This window comes from Gossypium raimondii, chromosome 3 (genome assembly GCF_025698545.1).
Source record: "Gossypium raimondii isolate GPD5lz chromosome 3, ASM2569854v1, whole genome shotgun sequence".
NCBI classification, from domain to species: Eukaryota; Viridiplantae; Streptophyta; class Magnoliopsida; order Malvales; family Malvaceae; genus Gossypium; species Gossypium raimondii.
In genome coordinates this window covers 17,833,070-17,839,215 of record NC_068567.1, presented here as the reverse complement: position 1 = coordinate 17,839,215, position 6,146 = coordinate 17,833,070, and the positions used below count along the sequence as shown (strand labels likewise).

Here is a 6,146-nt window from a genome sequence, read left to right as displayed (position 1 = left end):
TTGAAAATTCGATATAATAACAAATTTAGCCTTTAACTTTTACATATTATATCGATTTAGTCATAAATTTAAAAATTAACCCTCAACATTTACAAATGTTATCAATTTAGTCCTAATTCTAAAAAATTCAAGAAATATATAAAAATACATAAATAATTTTAAAAAATATAATAATAAATTTAAAATTGACATTAATATTAAATAAAAATAATTATATTAATATTAAAAAAATTAAAAAAAACCCTCTCCCCTCCCCCATCTCGGCTCTCTCCCCCTACCATTAGGGGTGTAGATAAACAGAACATTCAATGAACTGTTCGTGAACCGTTTATATAACATTAGTTTATTAAGTTAAATAAGCGAGTATAAACAAAATTTTTATGTCCGTTTAATAAACAAATGAACACGAACAGAGGTGTGTTCGGTTCGCTTATGCTCACGAACAAGCTCGTTTATTGGCTCGTTTATAAGCTCATTTATTTATTAATGATATTTTCTTATAAAAATTTCATTAGTATATATTAATAAAATTATCTTAAAACTCGTTTATTGTTCCATTAGTATATATTAATAAATTTATCTTGGTTTGTATTTTTTTCATTTATAATATAATTATTAATATTTACATTTGACTATTTTATATCTAAACAATATATGTGTGTGTATGTATGTATGTTTGTTTGTTTGTTTGTTATTTATTAACACTGTTCGTGAACATGTTCAATTATATGTTCATGGACATGTTTATTATTTATTAACATTGTTCGATTAAGTTAAACGAACATGTTTATGAACATTAAACAAACGAACATGAACACGCATAATTTTAAATAAACGAACATGAACAAAAAAATTAAAATTCTTAACAAACACAAACTGAACACGAACAAACTTAAAAATAAACAAACGAACATAAATAGAGGCTTATTCATTCAAACTCGGTTCATTTACAACCCTCCCCACCATCTCTCTCAATTTGACTTGTTTAAGGGGGCAGAAGAAGTTAAGAATTCAATGCACTTGAATGGCTGATTAACTTAGAATGCAAGGATGTTAAGGGCTAAGATTACTGGGTAGCCAAATAGTCTTGTAATGCCTTAGTAGTGTCTTACCATATCTTTATTCAATAAAAAAATAAAATAAAAAACCTTTCACACCAAATCACAAAAGGGGCTTAACTTAGTAAAATATATTACAATTTCTGAAATCTTAAACAACAAAATATAGAAGAGAAGAATAAAAAACCACTAACAATTTTTAGAAATCTTTGCATCAATAACGAAATTTTCGATAAAAGCATACATCAATTCAACAAGAACTTCTTTCTAAAGGTTTGAGAGAGTTTACGACTTCTTCACGATATTTTTTTATCAGAAACTACAACACTTCACCTTTGGTCTTTGTCGCAAGGCAAACTTCTTAAAGGAATTTAGTGCATCACTCTCATATTCAAATGACTTGTATAAGTTTTTCTTAGTTCTCATAACTAAAGGAATACACTCTTACAATGGTAGATGCCAAGTTTCTTCCCACAATAAATGAAATGTAAGTTCTCCATATTCGTCTTATGTTCATTCATTCTTCCATATTTCTAAGGATGATGAAAGCTTGAATTTTTTTAGCGAGAAAAAGGAAGAAATATAAAGAGAAGGAAGATGCAGCTGGCTAATGGGTGGGAGAGTTAATTTCACAATAAATGTATTTTTAAATGGAATAAATCTCAAAATTATACATGAATTTTAATTTGGTACAATCATACACATGAAACTCTAATTGTGGTTCAAATTTATACGTAAAACTTTAATTTTGATTTAATCATATAAAGTTAAAGAAATAAATACATCAATTTGTCTTTGTATTGAATAAATCTAATTATTTATTTATGCAATATATAAACATAAAATGATGTTATATCAATAATTGCATGAATAATTTACAAGAATTGGATCAAATCAAAATTTCATGTATAACATTGCACAAAATCAAAATTCATTTATACAATTGCACATTAAACCATAGTTCATGTATAATTTTAAGATTTATTTCTTTTAAGATTATAAAATTTGTTTTAAATTTTATTTTAAACCACTAGGGTAAATTAGAGAATTTACTAGCCTTATATCTCCTTCCGAATATTTTGGACGCAAATTTATCCTTACATATTTTCAATATATAAAAAAGGACTTTTTAAAATTTAACTAGTAGTGGATTTACATGTGCCAATACTTTTTACAACTGTATTTATTTTTGAGTAAATTGCACAGTAAGTCACTCAATTATAAAAATTTTAAAATGGTTGCCCAATCAATCTTGTTTATCTTTTTTGGTTCAATTTCGTTACTTGCTGTCAATTTTGTGATGAAAAATGATGTAATAGTTCTAAAATTGACATAAGAACAAGTTTAACTCTTAGGGCACGTTTGGTTCGCTGTGTTGGATTAGAGACGTAATGGAATAGAGGTGTAATAGCAAATCAACTGTTTGGTTGAATGTAATGGAATAGAGGCGTAATAGTAATCTTGTGTTTGGTTGAATGGAATAGAGGTGTAATAGCATAATGAAAAAAATTAAAATGACTAGAATACCCTTAGCAGAATTTTTTTTAGGCAGATGATTATTGTTATTGTTATTAAATTTTAATAAGATTATTAATATAAATAATAAATAATTTAATCATATTTTAACATAATTATTATTAAATATAATTTAATAAAATTCTTAATATTAAATATTCTTATATGAATTTACTAAAATCATAATATATAACACTATAAAAATAATATATAATCTACTTTATTATTTTTAAACTACAATACATAATTAATGTGCTAAAATATCATTAGTGAAACAAATAATTTAATTATTTTAATTAAACATATAATTTAATTAGTTTTATGCATTTAATTATTTTTATTTTAACAAATGCATTATTTAATAATTTGGAATATTAAAAATAAAAAATATCCAAACAGAATGAGAAATTTTGACAGAAACTTAAGCATAAAGCATTGATATCTTGCTCAACAAACAAAACAAAAACAGCAAGATCTTTATGAATAAAAATGCTTAAGTAAAGACCAAATGAAGAAGAATTTTCTGAAAGGTTTCATTACATTTGAATGAAGGCACAATGCCATTACATATACCAAGCAATCAGCTGGTCAAAAATAAGAAAATGTTACCTAAACACATACCTAACTCCACTAAGTGGCTTAGTAACTTTTTGATAAACATTGCTTGTACACTTGGTAAAGCTGATTTATCAATCTATCAGCACCTAATTACATCAAGCATATCAACAACTTAGTTCATATCTAACCAAATAATAAAATATCTATTTGAAAGTAGCAAAACAGCAGCATAAGCTTCAGCTGCAACTTGCATGGCTCAGACAGCTTGGTCTGCTTCTTGGTCTACATGCAAGCCAACTTCAACAATGTCTCAATGATCTCTGTTGTATTTTCATAATCTTTTTACAAGTTAGCAGTAAAAGGTTTGGTTATTTGGAGACGGTAATAATATATAGCAGAGTTGAAGGAATGATGTAATGAATTGAAACAAGGAACAATGCAGACTGTAAAAGGGTACATATAGGTTGCTTGAATTGGTGGATGTAAAGTCCTTATTTCCTTTAGTTAAGCTTATTAATTGAATTGGTGATTCAAAGATGCATGAATTTCTAGCTAGCAGTCTGCTTGCCATCTCATTGGCAAACCTTTTATAAATAACTCTCTCGACAACTTCACAACTCATTTAAGAGATAAGGATAGTCCTCCCACATTTCAGACTCTTCTCCTTCCTTCACAAAGGCTATCAAATGGATAAGCTTATACTTCTCATACTCTAGTTTTATAATTATATGTAACTTTAAAACAAAAACTTGATAATAAAATATAATTGTAAATTTTATAAATTTTATAAATTTTATAATTATTCAAACCTTTTAAGCTGCTTTCCATCTTACATAACACTTTTTCCAGATCCTAACACCATCATTAAAAAAAACACTATTGTTTTTCCTTAAACCAATAAACAACAATAACAAAAAAAATCAAAATAAAAATAGCTATCATTCACCAAGATTAACAAGTTATTCCACAAACTAAAAGAACAAAGATAAGCATATTATGCGAGCAAAAAGAAAAAAAAGAAGAAGCAATATATGCTATAGCCTATAGGTACATTTCAACATAAAACTTGCTGCCATACTAAAATCCATATCAAATTAAATAACCTACAATTTAAACAATGACTTTGCTCTAATACTGGGAAATCACACCAATGCATATCAAGATACACACTAAACATACAAGAAGAAAGACATCTGATATTGAAATACCATCAATCTGCAAAGATGATCTCTTTACAATAAAGTCTCTATAGCTATTCATACAAGAATATGTATAACAGCTTCGACTAACAGCTACTATTAACTCCTTAGTAGACTATAATGGATAGCAAATAGTTACAATTGAACCAATTGTATAACAGCTTCGACTAACAGCTACTCTTGACTAACAGCTACTGACTATCCTTAACAATGCAACAATGCTAAAACAGTGCGATCAATCTCAGGCATCCAATAAGAACCTTCAAATTTTGTCATACAAAGAAATACTAAGAACAACCCTCTACTTGGAGAAGCTAAATAACAATTAATCCAAAACAAAAAGAAAACTAAAACTAACAGATGCTCCCTTTTCAAAGAAAAAAAGAATAAACAATAGAAAATTGTATTCCATCTTAGTTAAGGTTATTCATTCAACCATCTGGGCTAAACCCAATTAGAAAAAGCAGAGAAACAACATTTACAAACTTTCCAGTTCCTTTTCCTTGGTTTTCAATGCAACCAAACAGATATTTAACACGAGAAAGAAAAAATAATAAGAATTACCTGGGAAGATAAGAATTGAAACTGGTTGTCTTCTGGTTCAATTTTAGGGTATTTTATCAGCCCCTCCATTGATTCTTTTCATTTGGTTTCCACAAAATAAAAAAAATTCAAGGAACTACAACGAGAAATAAAGATAATGATAACATATATCCGATATTCATAACCCATCACGGATTCGATTGAAAAAATAACTAAACGAGCAGCAAAATTCAACGAAAACGATAAAGAAATAAACTGCTGATAGAAAGGTATTTGACTTACAGTTTTTGTGCGAAGCTGAGACTAATATTTTGGATTCGATCAAACAACAAAAATTTGGAGCTATAATGATACAAAAAGAAAAGAAAAGGTTGAGAAGGAGCAAATCGGTTGTAAAGAAAAAGAAAATAAAAGGTGAAGCCTGGGAGGGTAAAACAGGGAGGGTAAACTGAACGATTGCCTAAACGGAGCAAAAGGGAGGTATTAGAAATCAGTGGATTTCACCGATTAGGTCAGTAATGGTTTAGTCCCGTAATAGAAATACATTAAACCAAATAACTGATTAGAAGCGTAATAAGTGGGGCCCACTTATTAAGGGTGTATTGGCTATGCCAATACACCCAACCAAACATGCTCTTAACGTTAACCTATTGTATTAGTTCTATCTTAATTTCGAAACCCATAATTTAATTTGAAAATTTTAAATGCTACACGTAAGTTTGATAATATTGAGAAACCCACAATATTTTGGTCATGACAATGCTGTCAGTGCTTAGTTTTCTGCAACAATCATATTGTTCATAATGAAGATTAAAAAAATTCTGGCAAGAAAGATGGAGAAAGTTTTAGGTGGTGAAGGTGCAAATCATAGCATTGACGTGCTACTTGGAAAGAAACTTCGGATATCAGGTTAAAAAGTTCCACTTCCTTTACTAGAATGGTAAAAAAAAAAAAAAAACTAATATTTCTATAGAGTTAGTTTATCATTGAGATAAAATAGCTCTTAAAAATTTGATAGTGTTTATTATTGTTGTAAAATATGCTTTTAAAAATATAAAATATTAATTTTAGACATAATATTATAAAATAAGAATTTTAATAAGAATAGAAAAGAAAATTTGTAACGCACCAATTTTATAAGCATGATATGTTATCTAGTGTTAAATAATTTAAGTTAGATTAGTGGATAGGTAATGTGATTATATGTTAGAGGTTTGGTGTTTGAATCTTGTGTCGTGCATGTTTGATTTATTTTTGTTTTGGCTATTTATTG

The 6,146-nt window shown here is 27.7% G+C and overlaps 1 long non-coding RNA gene across 1 annotated transcript; it reads right to left on the bottom strand.

Annotated features, from left to right (window-relative positions):
* Positions 1-3,082: 3,082 nt before the first annotated feature.
* Positions 3,083-5,372, bottom strand: LOC105797351 (uncharacterized). The gene is made up of 2 exons (XR_001134777.2): positions 5,156-5,372; positions 3,083-5,009 (listed from the first exon to the last, which is right to left on the bottom strand). It is a non-coding gene; the product is annotated as an uncharacterized LOC105797351 (long non-coding RNA).
* Positions 5,373-6,146: the final 774 nt, after the last annotated feature.